The following is a 19136-nucleotide window of genomic DNA, read 5'->3' on the forward strand; positions in this document are numbered from 1 at the left end:
TGACTGGAGGCCACGGGGTGCAGAGCCTGCAGTGCCCGATCCATTTTAAAAGCCAAGCTATCTTCTGAAGGCAAATTCCTTCACACAGCCGTGTTCCCCCGAGAAAGATAATGCGTTGCAGCTCTTCACCCATGGTGTCACTGACTAAATCTCGTATCTAATGACAAACAACAGGGTATGAGCAGAGGTAGAGGCAGCGAAACACCGCCTTGAAATGGAACAGCTGAGGCAACTCGGGTCACGATGGTCTCCGAAAGCGCGTTGCTGAGGTTATTAACAAGTTATGGCGTATTGACATGAACACAGACGCCCGTCGTCCTTCTGCAAAGCCGTGAAAGACTGTGGGACATCGCGCATTTCAGTTCTAACGTATAAAACTCAACTGAGCACATTCTCGGAGCATGAATTTCCCTTCACATCCACATATAGTTTACTCAGGGTCTACACAAATGAAACTGTCCCTGGCGAAGGTGATTGGCTGGAGATTGCAGTGGCAAGGTTTCCCACTGAGGGACCAATGTACAATGGGACCCTGAGGGGCCTACTGGAGGAAGGCGTTTAGCCTCCAAGTGGCCCCCTGTTGTAACTCTATCCCAGGGGTGGCAGGGGGCCCTCAGCTGGGGCTAAGTGGAGGTGTGTAAGTCAGTGTTCCTCCCCTCCGGCTGTACCACCTCCCTGAGCTGGGAAATAGAATTGGTGACTGATGCTTTTTGGTTTCCCTGCTTCATCTCTTTGCAGTGTGGGAGTACTCTGTGTCAAATGTTTGAGATATTCTTAAAGAGCAATGCAACAGATAAAAGTGGCACCTCGGTGGGAATTTTACCAAGCAGTGGGGAGGCTTTTGTGATTGTTATACCAGCCTGACGAGAACACCGCGAGCTTAATCAGAAAAAGGATTTCTCATATTCCAATGCACAATAATGATTATTAATGTTGTTGTTGTTGCTCTAGTTCATTCGAAATGAAGTCCATGATGCACTGGACAGAGACACGGTGAGACGGCCTATTTTCAAACTCATTTCCTGAGCCATTTGTTTCACAATAAGATCCATGGTCACTGATCGATCGCAAGATTCTATGATCTTGATATTTCTCAGTGAATTTACAATTATGAAGCAGGGGACTGAAAAGGATTCATACCCAGGCACAGCACAGGTCAGTCGAAGAACAACGTTCAGTGGTCGACAAAACAAAAATATCAGAAAAAACTGTACATGAAATAAAGCAGCGACGAGAGCCCTGGAATAAAAGAACACAATTATAACTCCACTCGCTGAACAGTATATCTTGTTCAGGGTCACAGATTATCTCTGCACATACAGTATCTGGCAGGAGAGTGGATACTGTGGAAGGTCGACCGAAGGGCCTTTCTACGCGAACGCAATTACACTTGCATTCGCACCTGCGTACAAATATATCTTGGAAATGTCAGGAGGAAGATCGAGCACTCTATTGTTACACTGGTTCCTGTAGGACCAGCAGCTGAGGATCGGTGTAACGACCAGTTTCCCCGAAAGGCTCCTCTGGTATGCTCATGCACAGGAATCCAGTAGAGGGGCGAGGCCTACCGAGCCCCCGCGAGGGCTCATCGTGCGATCGCACTGATTGGATCTCTCGACCTATGCGGCACTGCGCTTGCCTCACGGTAAACAGGCTTTGACACTGTTGCTAAACTAATGTTTCATTGGGCACCGGATCCCGCCGTCAGAGTGAGAGTGTCTCTAATGCACTCTGACATGGCTGTATAAGAACATCACGCTTCGCCTCCTGCTCACAATAATGTATGTGAACTCGTGGACATTACGGCTTCACGAGTTATTTGCGTCACCGCAGTGAGTACGGATGCTGTGGCGATGCCCCTTTACATGTATACCGAGTTCAGTTAGTGTGCAAGTGAGAAAATAATACTACCGAGTCTGCCAGAAGAACAACATACTATACTATGCGGTTGACTTTTTTTTCCCCGAATGCTTTAATGCAGCATATCCAAGACCTGCCCCCAAAAGGAATGTGCTGCATTCTACAGTTTTCTTTTAGTACCGTGATTCCGTGATTCTGAGGTCGCATGAGGTCATATGCAGAGCCAGCGGTGGATTGGATTGATTTCCTGTTTAGATTCTGTCGCCTGATGACCTCATGAATCAAGTATAACACTCTACGAAACAAAACAGAAACGTGGCGGCATTTGATTTTGTTCGCGTTGGTGTGCATTGGTGAGAGGGCAAACTTCTGAAACACCCTGATGTATTTGATTCTGCCTGTCAGACGTGCCAATAAATCTAAGCAGAGTGGGATGAAGATAACAAGGTAAGACAACGCATGGGCGTCACACCACTCCATCTCTCACCCTCTGTCTTTTTGCAGTCTCACTATGTCTTCACTGTATCTTCCTCTTTCACCGCTTTTATCTCATCATCTATCTTTTTTGTCAGCTTTCTCTCTCCTCTCTTTAACAGTGCCGACACTATTCGGTCTCTTCACCGTCCACTGTTTTTTCGTTTAGCGATGTTGCCCTAAATCCTGAAACATCACATGAGCCAAAAAACAGGACAATAAAGGAGAATGTCTCTCTCAGGCGCGTTTCAAAGGATCTTAGCCGCTGCCCACAGAAAGCTCTTAACATAATTTTTCATTGTTGGAAGCGTTCCCCTTACAAGGAGAAGTCTTAACTTTGTAAAACAAAGTGATAAAGCCCTCAAGTTCCACTTTTCTCAGGCATTGACTGATTTACAGTAATTATCTGTATTGTTGCCGTGCTGAGCACAAGACACCTTCTCTGGATTGGATTACAATCGGAGAAGGTTATTTTCAACCTGGACAAACTGAACTTTCACACAATCAACCTGACTCTAATTGTAATGTAAAATAGGACCGATCGTAGGGGGTTGTAGGTCATACAGATGTACAAAGGACCACTTAACGGCACAATTTAACTTTGCTGGAGAAGTGCTTCTTCCTCCTTTCTTTGATGGAACGTGATCAGGCAATATGACACCTTTGCCATTCCTTAACGCAAATCTTCCATTCGGCACAATTAGCCTTCCTCCCCGGGGCACACACTCCTATTCAAGCTGTCAGTCGGAGACGCATTAGCCTTCGCAACCTGTGTTTGTGCATGAGGTCAAATAGGGACGGGGCTCTCTCCGCCCTGGCTACTGACTTCCAACACAAGCATGAAGGAGTTCAAAACGATCAGATGTTCCTGTCTGACAACTGGGACTGAAGAGCGACAAATGCAACAAAAGAGCCATAAAGGTGGTATCCGGGTTCAAGTACATTTGGTGCTGTGTTATCGGCAATATTCTTGTGTGTACATATATAAATATATATGTATAGATATAAGATCAAAGGTGACAAATGGAATGCAACGCGGAAAATGGCAAATTTCCATGAAGGTTTGCATCATGCCATCACATGGTTGACATAAATCTTTCCCAATTTTTTATGGCTTGCTTTCTTTGTTTTGTTTAGATTTTTGCAGAGACTTGGAGATTTTTAGGTCAAGCATGAACATAGAGTATTTTCCACCAAGCAAGTTTGTGTGATTAGTTTAAAGCAATGACTCTTTTTTTTTAAATTTCGCATGTGTAGAACAACTGAAAAACACAGGCTTTCTGTAATGTTGGCTGTCGGTGGTCAGTAAACTCCTCCTAATTATTGGCGGACTCAAGTTAAAGGATAAAGTCTCCCGTGATATCTTATGAGTTAAAGGTGTGGAGACTGAGGATCTTTTAATGTTAGAGGAGAGAATTGCAACATGTGATGTAAGTAATAGCTCAAGCTGACTTTAGTTGAGTAATATACTTATCTGTTCACTTATCTGTTCATAATGTAGAATTTGCTAATTTCTAATAACCACCATTATAGCATCTTATTTTACATCCACATTTGTGCCATTTAGCTGCAACTGAACTGATGACTAGGCTACACACTGTGTGTGTGTGTGTTTGTATTTGGTGCCTTCCCCTCAAAGCTGGTGCTTCCATCATGAAAGCTTTTCCAGGCGGTGACCTTGTCAGCCTCTTGTCCGTCTGTCAGCTAGCTGCACTAAAAAGCTAAAGCAATCTGGCAGCCTCCCCGGGAAAATAAGGGAGGGCGGAGAGGAGAAACAAGGGGTGGAGGAGGAGCGAGGGAGGTGTGACCTTTCTACTTGCAGAGAATTGTGTTTAGGCAAACAGCCTTTTCAGAAATGAGCCAGACGACAGGTCGGCACACACTGCACTGACAGAAGGAGACTATATTCAACTATCAGCGGGATTATCAGATTCCTCATCCATATATGCATATCTTAAAAATTCTCATTTCACGTGGATGATCCAAAATCTCCTATTGAATACCAGCAATTTCCTAAGCTTTCATACTTTGGTTTTTAATCCAAATATTAAAGCGGAAAAGCAACAGAGAAGTGTGGAAAAACTTGTGTGAGAGTGAAGGGTACGAGGTGTAAAAAAAGGCTAAACCTTTTCATTTATTCAAGTGTTTGCGAGTTCACATGACTTAACTCAGTTACACCCTCACCAAAATATGGCACCTTGTCCTTTTCAATGAAACTCAAACGGATACTGATTTGTCATTGTTCTGACTTTGACAAGGGCAACGCCACAGCTCCGGCACCTAATGTCACAGCTTTTGTGCTGTAAAAGCGGGAGAGGTCACCTACTGTGTATGCACAGCATCAGCAGTGATGACTTTATGAAGGCACACTCGTGGAGACAAAAACACACAATCTTTCACTCCGCCTCGCTCACAACACACACCTACGCTTGGCGCGCGCACACACACACACACACACACGCAAGGGTGGGCGCTCCCTCAACCAGAAAGGAGACTGAGATTGGAAATAAAGACCATCCTCTGTGTCTGAGGACTGTGAATGGGAGCAGTAATGTTTTCAATTTGAGCCCTGAGAGCAATAATGGAGCTCATTCTACACCGCCTAGATACTGTAGTACTGTTCGCCTTAAAGCTTTAGGATTCTATCATCCTTCACTCTCTCAATTCCTCTCCCGTTTTCTCTCTCTCCGTGTGCTGTTCATGGAGGGATTCATTTGTGGGATAAGAAGACGGGGGTCTTGTTGAGGAGGAAAAAAAGAAGGAGAAGAGAAAGGGGATAAATGGATGAAGAGATGAGGGACAGACGAATAAGCCTGTGTTGGACTCTGGGTGTTATTTCATGCTCTGGCCTCTCGCAATTTGAATGACACCTGCTCGGAGCTGTTCATCCATTCACAGTGTTGAAGAATTCAAATTCACTGCAGAGATAGTGTCTTGCCGTAAATTTTCTCAGCTGGAAAAAGGAAAGGGTGAATTTGTTTGTGTTGTATAATCCAGGTTATTGTCTCAGCTACCTTCAAAAGTTTTAAACGCACGCCGGAGAAATAATGTTGTGACATCTAACTGCTGAGCCAAAGGCAATAGTGAAATATTCAGATCTGCAAAAAAAGGGAAAAGATTGCCTTTGTTGACACGGATATATTGGTATTAGAACTGCTTGTGTATCCTTGAAGACTGCTGATTCGGAGCTCGGTGAAAAAGGAATTCATACAGCACAGAAGTGGTGCCAAAGGTGCCATATAACCTGATCTGAGAGAGAAGATGGGGAGCCATCCAATAAAAGACCCAAGGACGCTACGGAAGAACGCCTTTTTGGGGAACAAAGTGGTCACAATGTCACGGTTCCACCTCTTCATTCACGGCCACATACACTGCATCTGACGAAAGTGCGAGCGGGTACAGAGACGTGGTTTTTTTATTTAATGGTACAAAAGTGTTAAAAACCACAGACTGAAGAGAGGGAGCAAAACATAGACAGCGGGAAGAAGCAAAGTACGATTCTGTTGGCGAAGTTAAATCAATCAGGAACAAAAGCCCAACTCTCATCAGACAATGTTAATCGCTGATGCTTTTCCGTTTTGCCCTTTATGTCCATTTCTCACAAAACAAATATGCATCGGGGCGTCATCAAAATCCGTGTTCAAAGATTTTTTCATGCACATCAAATAACAAGGACCACTTGTCTGCCCTCCCCTCGTTCCGATGCGTTGCCAAACCCTTTGCCCGCTCAGCTGTAGAAGCCAAAATGTTTTACTCCACACACACAAACACAGAATCGTATATTAACATTCTGTCCGTGCTAAACTGCACTTGTGAATCTCATCCTTGCAAAGAGTGTCACAAATAGTTAAGATGCTCCTAGTGTGCTCCTGCTGTGTTGAGATCAAAATCACCTCAAACATCGTCACAGCACGTCCTCGGAGGGGGAGGGATCAGTTATTCGCCAAACATAATGCAGCACCGCCACTTAATGCGTATGCTTTAACCGAAATGCTACGATCGGAGGGAAGCACCGCACATATCCCATGGTGTCCGCCTAACACAAACATGTAAGTGCACGTTGAGTCCAATTTGAATTGGCTTTTTTTTCTTTTTGGATTTTCAAATGGCTGATCCTAAGCAGCGATCCATCACTGAGCTGGGACCGACACAGAAGGTTCAGTTTGATTGGACGACAAGGACACATGCAGCCCTTGTGAGGGACCCGCTGTGTCGGTACACTGTGTTTTATTATCATTCACGTCATACGGAGAGGCCTCTCTTTGATGGGATTATCAGGGAATAATAAGGCAGTTACCTCATCATCAGTCACTTTAGGGACTGTACAAAAATGATTAGTGGGAAGGAGAATATGTAGATTTTTGTCTTCAAGGGGAGGGCAGTATAATTCTCTTTGGTAAGGAGAGAAGACTTCTCTCATTCCCGATTTATATTTTTTACCCCCTTTCCTTGTAAGGTGTAAGAAGTGGCAACCCACCATGATGTCACCCATTGGACTTGAAGCTTCAAGTTATGCATTCATTACCAACGGCATCTCTTTTTTGACGTCGAATTGGTGGAGGGGGTCTGACTGAGAGCTCGTCCACTGCGCGCCCACCTACACCTGCAACCATTCACAGATTGGACAGAACAGCTGTCAATCTAGTCAAGCTGGACCCTTGCTACATTGTTTTATCATCTATTTTACTTATTTCACTTTGAAGAATACTTGAAACTATAGCGATTGAGACCATAAACTCCTTTTTTCATAGACTTCTATAGAAACTGACTTCTTTTTGCAACCAATGGAGTCGCCCTCTGCTGGTGATTCCAGAGAATACAGGCTTCAGCCACTTATACGCATGGGCTTCACTCTCCGGACCCGGTGACTAAGTCCATTATTTTATGGATTGTATGAGTTTTTATCATGTTTCTTTTATGATTTTAAAAATAAAATAAAAGTAAAATGTGTTGTTAGCACACATTGCCAACTTTATTTTTCAGTAAAAGCCTTGGTGAAGTGTAGTGAAACGTGATGGCTGTGGCTTTTTACAGTTATTATTCGGCACATTAATGCCCTTGTGTGTTCTTCAGTCCACTGGTCTAGAACCAAATCATCTGAGTGAAGAGCTCAGCTGTCGCCGTTCCTTCCAAATTTTGTCTTTTTGCTGACGTGGAGTTTAAACTCGTGTTCTAATATTTGCTGATAGTCTTTTGGCGTACGTAGCATCAGCAGCATAAGAGGAGGTGCCCGTGTCCGGAACACCATTGTTTAAGGTTTGACATACTCTTTGGGCCGTTGTCCATGCATGATGCACATGTGGAAATGTTTTTTCTGTTAAACATGTGAAGGTCTAAATAGGATTACGCTGTCAAAAGTCATTCAAAAAAACAGAAAACACGGTGAAACAAATCAGTCATTCAAAAAAAAACATGGTGAAACAATTCAGTAAAGCGCTGTTGCATTACATTAGATCATGGGAGGAGTGTTTTTGATACAGTCTAACTCCATCTTATTATTGATGATGTTGATGTGCGAAGAGATTTTAAAAGATAGGGAGGAAAGCTCACTTTCTGAAGCATATTTTTGATAAAACTAGTACTACAGCGTACTCACTCTCCTATCCTAGATACCACGACTTGACACCTCCAAGGACCCATGAAGAGAGCGATGGCAGCTGGTTATGCCATGCGGAGGATAAAGGTGATTTGCAAAAAAAAAAACCCAAACAGATGCACCTCCTAAGTGCTAAAAAAAGGGGGAGCGGTAATGAAAGCTCGTGTTCATTTAGGCATCCTGTCTCCTTCCAGTGGAGGCAAGACAGGACAGCTTCATCGGGTCTTTTCTTCCTTCCTTTCTCAGGCCCAGCACCACGATGCGTGTGCCAAGGGTGTGATGGCCGACAGGTTTATCTAAGCTGACAGAGATGAATCTCCCGGCAGAGGGCTGGGCCTGTTCAGCTGTCCTGCTGAGGGGAGCCCACACCACGGCTGACATTAAATTATTTCAGGAGGTAATTAGTCTCCTGTTTTGTCGCCGAGATTCCAAACGCTCTCGATCTCGTGCTCGCACACCCATGCCGTCCATGTTGGACAGAGCTGTGGCTTGTGTAAAAGACGGAGAGGTAGAACGAAAGAAATTGTTTTTTCAGAGACCACTTAATTCACCGATCCTTAAAGTCACAGTACAAAAAACAGTCTCTTTAGAACTGAGTATCCAAATGAACAGTTAACAGGTGTTAAAGAAATGTCACTGCACACATACACAGTTGATATTCAGAATAAATTTATCTCATCATCCGCTTTCCTCCGCAGATCAATTCTCAGTTTTTAATTTGGTTAATGACACTAAATTAAAAGGCTGCACTGGCTGACAATGACAACAGACATTACCAACTTCAGTTATTCAATCAGCAGACCTTCAGAGAGAAGTGCTAAAGATATGATCGCAACTCAACAGAGGTGTTAGACTTTCTTTTTCTCTATTTTTCTCCTCTCTTCCTAGTGCTCTGTACCAGACTGGGGCTTTCTCTCTCTCTCTCGCTCTCTCTCTCTCTGAATCTGAAGTTAAAGTTAAAGTAATGTTATTGCCCTATCAAGGAAAATATGATTTGGCTGTCACATTATGAATATTGCCGCCTTTATTGACTGTATTATGCAAAGTCATGCAAATTAGATACGCAGCTATCAGAGAAAACAACCCTTAATTTTGTCCTTCTGCTTTTCTTGTGTTTAGCGTGTAATGTGGTTATGTGTGCTGCCAGCAAATGAAAAGTCACTTTCATGGCATATTATTTTCTCGTGTCGCTTGCTGATCAAGTGGTGCATCCATTACCGCCACTTCATTTGAAGACAAACAAAGCGAAAATGCCTTTTGATACACAAACTTCCTGGTGTATTGGATTTATCAGAACAATTTGAAAACTGTGAACCCCCCCCCCCCCCCCCGCAAAAAAAAGAAGAACAAAATGGAGTTGAAGTGAAGAATATCTTTAACATAATCCTATCTCTCTCTCTCTCGTCTCTGCCGGTGAAAACACGTGGCACAACACAGCAGTCAACAGTTGCGCAGACAAGCCCGAGGCTCCGCTCTCTCATTCGGTGGGTTATTCGAGGGGTAAAGAGTAATTTACCATGAAAATCCAATTGCTTTAATCAAATATCCTTTGATATAATTCACAATAGGCTTACAGCTGCAAAGCCTTTACCTCGCTGAAAACAGTGGGAGTGGACCTGAGGGACAATCGTAGTCCAGTTACAGGTTCCTGACTCACAGTATATTAAATAACCAGATCCCCCTCCCCCCCCGCCAGTGGAATTACAATGGAATGAAGAAGTTTCTATAAAATAGTAGAGGGGGGAAAAAGCAAAGATGCAAATGGTGTTATTTAGCATTTTGCCTCTTCAGTGCACAGGTTTGACAGAAAGGACGACCATTTCACGGCATTGGTTAACCCCGACGAAAGCAGTCCTTTCTATATTTGTCCTACTTCGCCATTGCTGGCAATTCATCAGTTCTTTGGTACACCCTCAGTAAATAAATGCAAATCAAACACAACAGTATAGCCATAGAAGCACTCTGGAGCCCCAGCTACTATTTATTTCCTGAGCGACACAACAACTTGCGACTCTCTCCTAAACTCTGGATAACCCCCCGCTGCTCCAAAAAGTGCGGAGGACACACTGATTAATCTGCTGCAATCCCGCCGGAGGTGGCCAGAAAGCGGCACACACTCTGACACTGATGCATTCACTCTTTCATTTTCACATGGCGTGGCCGATGCAGTTTTGGTAATTTTCTTGACCAGAGGTGGCGACGTACCAGCAGCAAAGTTGTGCAAAGGGGAACGGAGGAATAGGAGTGCAGCGTTATCAATAGGCGTGCTGGAGGCCCGCTGTGGCCGTGGCCAATCGGCTCCTCTCATCCTTGTCATGAGCGGTTTGCTCTCTGTCATGGTGAACAAAGCATGACATTCATTTCAGTTTTGGGGGGGAAAGCGGATTCTGAACTCCTTCAGGACACAAAACAATATTCTTGGTGTGGTGATCACCCTAAATATAATAGACCATAAACACGACAACATGAGTATGTGGCACCACTTTCCAAGTTCATGTCATGTTTGTAGGGACAGTGAAAATCCACTTATTCTGTACAGCATATCATGTGGGCGTCACAACCGGCGCGACGGTTCAGCACGTCGGTTGCCATGTTAGAGATGCAAAGGGGAGCACAATTGAACGTAAGCCACTGTTGTTAATGATGCAAGAGAAGTCATTCTGCTTTTATTTACATAATGTCATACAATGACACTTGATAGTGATTCTGTTTACATGACTGGGGCATTTATTTTCTACTGTATGTCCAGAGAAAATTATGGAATTATTTGCCCCCCAAAAAGTCTTGCTACATATTAGTTAAACCTGTCCTGACCTTTTTTCAGCCCTCAAGTCTGAAAGTGAAACATTTTTGGCTTGCTTTGAATTGTTTGAGTTTTCATGGAGGCCAATGCATCAGCTGTACAAATGTTAGCTGCAGCCAGTGATACAAACCAAATATGTGTGTGCGTGCGCGTGTGTTCTGAAAACAGCTCTCAGTTGTTTTTCCCGAGGACTTATCAGGGTTAAATATCTTGACAAATACTGGTTGACTGTCATGGTCCTCAGAGCATGACTCCTACTGATATTTTTCTTTAGAGCCGCCCACAGAATGTCACACTTGGAAAACAAGAGGATCCCTTTGCCATGCATTTTGCCACAGATGTTCAAGGTGACAAAAGACGGGTCAAAATGGTAACTGAATCCCCCAATTACATTACTTTACATGTCGTGCCACTCGTTCAGAATAAATATGAAGGTATGATGGGTCCAAGTTGTAGGCCTTACTGCGTTAGAATTAGAAAATAGAGAGCCACAGTTGGAGCAGGGTGAGGAACAAGCATGTTTTTTAATAATGAAATCAGCACTATGCAGCTAGATTAATATTCTGCTTTGCCTATTACCAAACCAAATTACCTAACGGCCCCAGGTGAGGAAAAATCTGCCCGAAACCATGAGTTTATAGTCCCCCGTTAGTATGTTTCCATATGTGCCTGCTGCCCACTCTGGCTCTTCCTCGGCTCCTGGTGGAATTGAACCAGAGCAGGGGAGACATGCGGGGAACCACGTGACCTACATGTAGAGTCCATGCGACCTCCTGCCTCCAGAGGAGCGTGTCATGCAAGAGGTCCCCTCCCTGCGGTTTGAGGCTCTCTCCAAGTGACACGTGATGCAGAGCGGTCACACGTCAAGCCGATTGCACATCAGATGCGCGAAAAACTGCATGGAGGAGTGAGAAAAATGGCAAAGGTGTGTCGTGCTCTGCCTCGCGGCCCCCGACACCAGCACTTTGGTCTTGTCCTATCACTGAACCAAACCGGTTCAGACAAACGGGGGGAGGGCGGCGGGCGGGGTATTGATGGTACATTCAGGCTGCTTGACAGAAGGCAGACAGAGAGATTTGGAGACGCCTGTATTTGCATGGTGAATCACAGCAGGCCGCCTGCTTTAGCATCCTCTATGTATTTTTATCTCACAGGTCTGAGGGCCACTTCAAAGCTTGACTAACTTCCCTATGAAACCATTCAGCGCGGATGACCTGCACTGGTTGAGAGGCATGCATTTGTGCTAGCGCGCGCGCACACACACACACACACGCGCACACGTACACACACGTGCATACACATTTTCCCAGCAGTTTATCATTTCTCAATGTCATTTTTAATGAATTTGAGACCACATGAAGTCATATCCGTCTCAAATCATAAACTTCCGTAATAAGTTGGAATAGATTGCTCATGGCAGTGGGAGTTGGCGCTGCCTGTTACCGCGTCTGTAATTGTAATGTATTGGACAGTACATCTAAATTAAATGCTCCATCCTCTTCAGTGGCAGCTGAATATTTTTTTTTGCCCTTTTGTGACTCAGTATAAACAGTTACAGTCTAAAGCAGTCTGCAAAATAGAACTATTCTAACTGCTCTGTTCACATATTATCACTCACTGTAATGAAATGTTTATTTAATATAATAGCCTATTTTGAAGGTGAAAGCACAAACAAAAACCAACAACAGGAGAAGGAAGATTACAAAGAATAACAACTCTATTATGTCCCTTGTCCTCTATCGCTTGTTTCCCTTTTTTCTCCCTCTAATCTCATTTCACAGGGGACCGCGGCGAGGACGGAGCAAGTTTTCCCGCGGTATCGCAGCAGAGACGACTCTTCCACGGGAGGGACAATGAAGCGAATAAATAAAGAAGAAAATCGAATTCCTTCAGCCGTTGCAGGGGGTGCCAGCCAATGAATCAGCAGAATAAATTCTCCCCGGAGATAAACAAACATGATATTTCAGCCAGGAGCCGCGCGACGGAAGGACCGCTGTCGCTCTCGTAAAGTTCAGAGCGCTCCAGACCGTAAAAGGCGCCGCCTTCTCAATCAGGGATGGCTCTGGCAGGGGAAAGGCCTTTACAGCTGCGGCTGTGTGATGAAAACACATGGAAAAGCTCACGCTCACATGCCCTCGGGCACGACTTTAACACCGCAGATATATGGCCTCATATAGAAAGCCATTAAAGTGGGATTTTGAAGCGCGAGTGTCTCCCAACACACTGTCACCACACTAAGTGCTCATCGGCTTGATTTACACGGCTGTGTGGCTTCACTGTACCTGCATGCAGTGATAATAAAACACGAGGCTGTGTCCTGATTGGAGAGCCTTGAACTCTGAACCTTTTAATTTCTAATTCATTCATTTCCTCTTTTTTTTTTTTGCAAGCACACCGTGCCGCTCCATGCATTAAAAAGCCTGGCGCCGTTTGCCGATCAATCCCATGCGCCAGTGTGTGAATAGTGAGAAGTTTGTGGGTCCTCTGTTGCGGCTGAGGGATGCTAACAAGACAACATTGGCAGCCCGAGTCAACATTTATGCCGTTGACTTCAAAGGTCAAAGTCTTGCATGTTCCCTCGCCTTTTTCCACACCTTTGGTGTGGGGGGGGGGGGGGGGGGGGGGGGGGGGGGGGGGGGGGGGGGGGGGGGGGGGCCTGCAGATGTGAGAGAGCCACTCATGTGAAGTGAGACTTGAAAAGAGAGCGCTCAAGGCTGCGTGAAATAACCATTTGAGGACTATTTTCTCTTCTTTTGGGGGCAGGCGGCTGGGGTGGTGGGGGTACACAAACATGTCTATTTTATGTGTCATGCTAATTCCCAAGACATCTAAAAAGGTTTTTCAAAAGAGGTTCAATTTGGACTCGTGTCGGAGAGAAAATTGAACACAGCATACGACGCGGTCGGATTTAATATTCCCCCCCCCCACAAATGGACAGTTTGGTTTGTCGAGCAAAAGATGTCTGAGTCAAACTTCTTGGCCGAGGTTTTGTCTCTGCTTAATTTATTGGATTGTTTCCAGACACACACACCGAACTCTTGCCTTGACAGGTTAAATGCTTCCCGTAACACAAACACATTGCTTTGGCACAGAGCTGGTATTTTGGAGGAGCTGCAGAGCCGCTCGTCTCTTGTCTTGCTTCAAGGAAACAAACCATAATTGGTCTCGGCACTTGTACTGTTACTGCTGTGTAACACTTGTATGGGGATGTCAGCTATCTTTGGAGATAAATGGATTCCTGTGGAAATAGAAAAGGGCAGACCATGCGGTAAGATTTCCCTTTTTTTTTTAAATTCTGTGTAAGTACAATCATGACATTTTTTTAAAAGCACGTAACAGCAAAATGGGTGTTTTCTGACGTCCGCAGGTTTCTCTCTCTCTCTCTCTCTCTCTCTCTCACTGTGCATTTCCACTTTCCCGCATTCAAAGCTGGAAAGACGAAGGCTCCATCCCACCAGAGCGGCTCACTCAAAATCGATAAGTGCCACCGACCCTGTGAATGACTGAGTTATCATCCTTCACCATTTATAGCGTGCGATGCTCTGTGAACCGTGAAATTAATAAATAGCATGCTCAGTAATTGCCTGGAAACCAAGCACTGTGGCAAAGTGAGGTATAAAATCAGCGGCATCAGATGGGGTTTCTAATAAGTTGTCACATTATTGTCAATGACCTTCAAGCAATTAAAACAGCGGAGGGGGTAAAAGAGAGACCGTGAGAGGGGTGTGTCAGGCGGGGGGGAGGGGGGGGGGGAGGGGGGGGGGGTACAGGAGGACTCTATTAGGATAGGAGGATCTTCATTAAAAGGTGGTGACTGCGGGAGGGTGAGCGCTGTGGAGAGCAGCAGGGGTTTGCCAACGGGCCGCTGTAAGCAATCTTTTTGCGTAATGTGACGGCCCTGACACCGAGAGCCTTATGAAATGAAAAGCTCCTCCGTTCAGGCAAGCGTCGGGGGGTCACGAGGGAAGCAGTTTGCTGGAGGATCTCGATGAGCACTTTTAAAAAAAATTTTTTTTATCAACGCCGCTTTGGTGGAACTGTAAAAACCTGTGCACATGAAAGGGAGGATTTTACACAGCGAGCACCGCCGCTACCAACACTTGGCTGATTTTACAAGAGCGAATTATTAGCAAGCAGACGGCATTTCCAGAGCAAGAAGTGGCCTAATAAATCCTGAAATGCATATACTGTGTGTTCACACTGCACTGCACTAACAACAAGGTCACGCGCGTCTCCAAATGTGATTTGGTTGATCGGATTCTCGCTGCTGTGTTTTTAGGTGTGTTTACACCCTTGTATATTTTGCTCCGTGCTTCTTATTAGCTCACCTGGAATGGATTTCATTGCCTGAGCGTCTGAGCCGGGTCGTGCTGACACGAGCACAGCAACACTGTAAACCACAGTCACACACTGTTTGCTGAGGATCAACTGTTCCAGCTCATCACACTTACTCATTAGCACATGATGTTTAGCCGCGCACTAAACTTCCAACATCCCATGATGCCGCGACGGCTTTCAGGAGGAAATCCAGCGGAACAGCCGCGGCAACGGCGACGATCATGAGCACACAGCGATGAACAGTTGGTAAGAAAAACGGGCATTAAATGACGGTTGATTCGAAAGCCACCTCTGGGAAACTGTACACACACACCACACCATATACGGCTTCCAGGGTCTTTGAGGCGAACTGCATTGTTATACAGCAGTTGTCTTAAATATGTATCTGCACTATGGTCCTGATCCCAGAAAAAAGTTGAACATACAATAGTCGCTGTATAGAAACCAACAAGAGAGATGAGGCTTGAAGAGGAAACAAGTTGATAGTGACTGTAACACTCGTGACCCCGCCGAGTGGTCTCCGGGCAGGTAACTGAATAGTGCACCAGGGTCCAAGGAGAGTTTGAGAGTGACCGACGCACTAAGGAACACAATTTTTGCAAAATGATGAACAAAAAATGAAATAAACACAAGCTTTTAACCTTCTAGCTCAATCCCAAGTATAATGCACGTATAATTAAACTATTAAAGAGTAGGCACATATACCAAATACTCAAGGAACAGACATTCAGAGACTTGTGAATTGTCATCAATGTCATTGAGATTCAGATGTGACAAATTTTAGAATTATTTTTGTTCCGTTTCGTCAAGTGAAACTCAGTTCTTTAGCCCCGCCCTCTGTTTCATCCAGCCAGCGCCGTTTTTTGATATGCCCTCGCACGAGGGGCGAATACAGTGATTTGACGCATTCTTAATACAACTGTAAACATAAAATATTCATCACAGCAGCTTTGAAATACTGTTCCGCATTAGTGTGACTAATATCCCTTACTATACAGCGGTTGACGGATACGTTTACCCACCTGAGGAAGTGAGTAAACACCAGACGATCCGCCGTGTTGGAGTTCGGGGCCTGAAGCACAATCCTTCTGCCCGGAATGAACACGAAAAAATCCCTCACACTCATTAATTAGTCAACCTCTCCACTTGTGGGCCGGCCTGCCATCCTCCACTGAGATTGATGGAACAAGAACAAAGGAGAGGGACTGTGATTACTGATGAGAATTATAAATACATTTCAATTAATAAAACCCCCCCATTGGTAATTGTCTTACAGGCTTCGCAGGTAGGGTCGGTGTGTAGCCGGTGAACGCGGGGATGTGGGTGTGCAGCGGAACAGGAACAGCAGAGCGGCAACCTTCAGTGCTATTTCAGGCGCAAGTGCGGTGAAAAAGAGAAATTGAGGGACGGGTCGGGGGAGGCGGGGATGAAGTGAGCGAGGGCGTGTGGACGGAGAAAGAAAGGTGAGGGTGGATATCGCCCGGTGCTCTTTAATAACCAGGGCAGCGGAGCTGCGGGAACATAGACATGAGCAACCCAGTGGACACTAGAGGGAGGCCAATGGGGTCACGCCGCACGGTGGGGGAAGACGTACTGGATCGCGCACACAGGAGATTGATGTGTTTCCTAGCAATCTACGAGCCCATAAAAAGAGGGCACAGTCTGTGGGCAAGCTTAAAAACCAACCGGGGAATTGGTGGACAAAAGTTCATCCGGCACTGTCATAACACTGCAGCATGACAACATGACCTAATAAACATCAACGGCTTCCTAGGAAGGGCGTCTGTTTTCTTCTCAAGTGCAAGATGGAAGGTCTTTATACCGTACATGTCCATGTGCAGCATAAACTCATCCTAACTGATATGACAAGAATCCCCTCACCTTGATGCTCTCTGTTGTTTTCAAAGCTATACCCTCTTCAAACATATGGTCAAAGGAAATCAAAATCATCCATAGTCTTTCCTCTGGTGCGGGCTGGAGGTGTTGAACCGTGTCTCTTTGTGCACTTCATGGTTTCCTCTCCTTTGGCTGGTCAGAACTGCTCGATCCTTGCTAAATCTGTGCCGAATGTAATCATTTTGTAAGAGCTCTGACAGAGTGTTTCTGCCCAAATTTTTAAAAAAAAAGGAGTCTGTAAACTAATTATGAATCTACAGCCTGCAGCCAATTATCCTAGCTTAGCACTAACGCCTCACAACAAATGAGTGTACCTTTTCTCAAAACGTCTGAACTCTTCCTTTGGGTGGAAGTCACTGTGACAAAACCTCAGATAACAAGTTATTTAAGTAAGTCTATGAGTGAAAGTACAGAAGTGTTCGTGGTAAGAACAACTTTCAAATGCAGCCTGCATATATTTGCATGAATCTGGATGTCCAAAAGAGAAAAAAAATCAATAAGAGGAAAGAGAGGACACATGAAGAAATGCTAACATTCGCCGCGGGTCTCAGGAATAACAGGAGGCGGCCCACCAAACCATTTACCAAGTCATAGAATGTATTAGAATGTTTAACTTGTAGGGGTTTTATTTCTTCCATATATTCTTATTGTCTCAATGGCTGATGCATAAATTTGCATTTCAATGTTCTGGTCAAGGTAGAAATGATTTGGAACATGAACAAATGAAGTGTAACTACGACTAAATGGCGTAAAACAAAAATACAGTTTCTGCCTTGGAAATAAGTACAGTCTTAGCGTAAGTAAAATAAAATTGGACAAACTGAATTTTTTTTACTGAACACTTCGAGAATCAAACTGCAAACTTATTGCAGCCATTCTTTTTCCATACAGGGAGAGTGTTTCCCACTCAAAAGGCTTCACCTTCAAAGAGACTCCCGCTGACACGCTGACACACACCAGTGTGTAGAAAGCTGTGAAAAAACCCAAGTTCATTTTTCAATATTTCAGAGCCGCATTTGTGACGACACCTCAAGTACACACCATAACCTCCCCAAGGACGCCGCATTTGCATACAGGTCAGACTGTGAACACAGCGCGGGCACAAGCCTCTATTATGATTCAAGTAGCAGAAAAATGTCTCTTTTGGCTTTTTAAAGGGGCCAAAGTGTCGACCACGTGCTCTGTGGTACGTTCTTCGTCTTCAGAAAGCCGCCGCATTGTCTTTAAGAGTTGCACTGGCAGATCAAAGGAGTATTTTTTGAACCGCGCCGTCGTCTTTCAGAGCAGTGAGGACGGTTTGCACGAGCATCTTCAAAGGAGGACAAGTTGTATTACTGACTGCAGAGTCCGTGTCAACACTGCGAGGAAGTGAAAGGAAAATACATTCAAACGCAGCGCTGATGAGTGACGCGTGGGCCTCCGAGCTTTGATTATGACATTTTCACAGCGGGAAAGAAAGAAAGACAATGTGTTGAATCAAAGGCGTACGCATTTCAAATTTCTTATCAATTATGGCGCGCCGCCGTTAAGCGTCACCTCTCCTCATTATGTTCCTCTGAAGAGGTTTTTCCGTTCTTCGGCAAAGTAAAGAATCGATCGTCATGCACCTGTCTCCACTCGAACAGAATGCACCTCGACCCCGTTCTGTGCGACTGTGTTATTCCCATGAAGCTCGTCTTTCTTTTTTTTCCCTTTTTCATGCACCGACTGCTGTGTCAACCTGGCTGGAGCTGGAAGGAATTTGTGATTCAACACTGCCCCTTGTGGACGGTGTCTGTAAGTCCCCATGAACACCTGCAGTACAGTCCACGGCATGAGGCTGCGGATGCCCACGTTGAGCTGCTCTCACACAGGAGGGTTCAATTCTTATCCGGGTAATGTGGTTAATCAATTAGAAGTCCTCGTCCCCCCCAGGGGTGTTCACATTAACTTGAGTATAGGTTTTCACTTAGAGTGGATCAGTGATCTCTGCAGTGGCTTCCCCCTCCAGACTCCTTTCATTATCTGAAATGAGAGCATATTGAAAGGGGGCACGAAGGTGGAGCGGGTTGGCGGCGTGCTGGGGAGATTTGTGTGAGTGTGGGTCACATTCGTGTCTCCCGCCGTACCGCGGGGCTCAGGTCTCAGTACACAGTATCCATCGATGACATCCATCACCGTCAGCTCTCG

The 19136-nt window shown here is 45.1% G+C and overlaps 1 long non-coding RNA gene across 1 annotated transcript in view; it reads right to left on the reverse strand.

Annotated features, from left to right (window-relative positions):
- LOC118319915 overlaps positions 1-18799 on the reverse strand; it is a 34723-nt gene extending 15924 nt beyond the window's left edge. Inside the window, exons 1-2 of the long non-coding RNA XR_004796169.2 lie at positions 16346-18799; positions 16094-16242 (exon numbers count right to left, since the gene is read on the reverse strand). This is a non-coding gene — a long non-coding RNA (uncharacterized LOC118319915). The remainder of the gene's footprint in view (positions 1-16093; positions 16243-16345) is intronic.
- Positions 18800-19136: the final 337 nt, after the last annotated feature.

Source organism: Scophthalmus maximus, chromosome 9 (assembly GCF_022379125.1).
Source record: "Scophthalmus maximus strain ysfricsl-2021 chromosome 9, ASM2237912v1, whole genome shotgun sequence".
Lineage (NCBI taxonomy): Eukaryota > Metazoa > Chordata > Actinopteri > Pleuronectiformes > Scophthalmidae > Scophthalmus > Scophthalmus maximus.